At 39.3% G+C, this 2,507-nt stretch overlaps 1 pseudogene; it reads right to left on the bottom strand.

Moving 5' to 3' along the window:
* Nucleotides 1-364: 364 nt before the first annotated feature.
* On the bottom strand, nt 365-2,099 carry LOC135320259 (tigger transposable element-derived protein 1-like; annotated as a pseudogene).
* Nucleotides 2,100-2,507: the final 408 nt, after the last annotated feature.

Genomic DNA, 2,507 nt, shown 5'->3' with positions numbered 1-2,507 from the left:
TGTTGTTTTGTAGTTACCATAAGGATTACATATAACAACATATATCAATCACAGTCTATTTTAAGTTGATAACAACTTGAGTTTGAGCCCATTCTAAAGTGCAAAAGTTTTCTCACCTCCATGCCGATGTTTTATGATTTTGATGTCACATTTTACATCTTTTAGCTTATGTATCCCTTAACTGACTACAGGCACACCTCAGAGATTTTGTGTGTTAAGTTCCAATAAAGTGAGTGACACAAGTTTTTTGGCTTCCCAGTGCATATAAAAGTTGTGTTTACACTATGCTGTAATCCATTAAGTAGGCAATAACATTATGTCTAAAAAAAGACAATGTCCAAAAATACTTAATTACAAAATATTACTAAAAAATGCTAACCATCATCTCACTGAAGTGAGTTAATCTTTTTGCTTGTGGAGGGTCTCACCTCAATATTGATGGTTGCTCACTGATTAGGGTGATGATTGCTGATGGTTGGGGTGGCTGTGGCAATTTCTTAAAATAAGACAACAATGAAGTTTGCCACATCAATTGGCTCTTCCTTTCATGAACAATTTCACTATAGCATGTAATGCTGTTTGAAAGCATTTTATCCACAGTAGAACTTCTTTCAAAATTGGAGGCGATTCTCTCAAACTCTGCCACTGCTTTAGCAACCGAGTTTATGTAATGTTCTAAATCATTTGTCATTTCCACAATCTTCTCAGCATCTTCACCAGGAGTAGATTCCATCTCAAGAAACCACTGTCTGCTCATCCCTAAAAAGCAACTCCTCATCTATTAAAGTTTATCATGAGATTGCAGCAATTCAGTCACACTTTCAGGCTCTACTTCCAATTGTACTTCTCTCGCTATTTCCACATCTGCAGTGACTTCCTCCACTGAAGACTTGAATCCCTCAAAGTCATCCATGAGGGTTGGAATCAACTTCTTCCCAGCTCCTATTAATGTTGATATCTTGACCTCTTCCCATGTGTCCTTAATGGTACCTAGAATGGTGAATCCTTTCCAGGAAGTTTCCAATTAACCTTGCCCAGATCTATCAGAGGAATCACAATCTATGACAGCTTTAGCTTTACAAAATGTGCTTCCTGAATAATAAGACTTGAAAGTCAAAATGACTTCTTGATCCATGGGCTGCCTAATGGATGTTGTGTTAGCAGGCTTGAAAACAGCATTACTCTCATTGTACATCTCCATCTGAGCTCTTGGGTGACTGGGTGCATTGTCAACGAGCAGTAATATTTTGAAAGGAATCTTTTTCTCTGACCAGTATGTCTCAATCATGAGCTTAAAATAGTCAGTAAACCATGAGTGAACAGGCTTTGTTGTTCCACAGGCAGAGTAGATTTAGCATAATCCTGAAGGGCTGTGGAATTTTCAGAATGGTCAATGAGCATTGGCTTCAGCTTGAAGTCACCAGCTGCATTAACCCCTAATGAAAGAGTCAGCCCATCCTTTGAAGCTTTGAAGCCAGGCATTGACTTCTCTTCTCTAGCTATGAAAGTCCTAGATGGCATTTTCTTCCAATATAAGGCTGCTTTGTCTACATCGGAAACATGTTGTTTAGTGTAGTCACCTTTATTAATGATCTTAGCTAGATCTGGATAACTTGCTGCAGCTGCTATATCACCACTTGCTGCTCCACCTTGCACTTTTATGTTATGGAGATGGCTTCTTTCCTTAAACCCCATGATCCAACCCCTGCTAGCTTCAAGCTTTTCTCCTGCAGCTTCCTCACCTCTCTCAGCCTTCACAGAATTGAAGAGAGTTAGGGCCTTGCTCTGGATTAGGCTTTGGCTTATGGGGATGTTGTGGCTGGTTTGATTTTCTATCTGGGTCACTACAACTTTCTCCAAATCAGCAATAAGTCTGTTTTACTTCCTTATCATTTGTGTGTTCACTGGAGTAGCACTTTTAATTTCCTTCAAGAACTTTTGCTTTGCATTCACAACTTGGCTGTCTGGCATGAGAGGCCAAGCTTTCAGCCTATCTTGGCTTTTGACGTGCCTTCCTCACTAAGCTTAATCATTTCTAGCTGTTGATTGAAAGTGAGAGATGTGCGACTCCTCCTTTCACTTGAATACTTAAAGGCCATTGTAAGGTTATTAACTGGCCTAATTTAAATATTGTTGCCTCTCAGGGAATAGGAAGGCCCAAGGTGAGGGAGAAAGATGGAGGAATGGCTGATCAGTGGAGCAGTCAGAACACATGACATTTATCCATAAATTTTGCCACCTTATAGGGGTGTGGTCCATGGTGCCCCAAAAAATTACAATTGTAACATCAAAGATCACTGATCACAGATCACCATAACAAATATAACAATAATGAAAGTGTTCAAATATTGGGAGGATTATCAAAATGTGATATGGAGACATGAAGTGAGCAAATGCTTTTGGAGAAATGGTGCCAGTAGACTAGCTCGATGAAGGGTTGCCACCAACCTTCAATTTGTACAAAACACAGTATCTGTGAAGCACAATAAAGTGAAGTACAATAAAAT

The sequence above is a fragment of the Camelus dromedarius genome, chromosome X (assembly GCF_036321535.1).
Source record: "Camelus dromedarius isolate mCamDro1 chromosome X, mCamDro1.pat, whole genome shotgun sequence".
NCBI classification, from domain to species: Eukaryota; Metazoa; Chordata; class Mammalia; order Artiodactyla; family Camelidae; genus Camelus; species Camelus dromedarius.
This window is presented reverse-complemented; position numbering and strand designations above follow the sequence as displayed.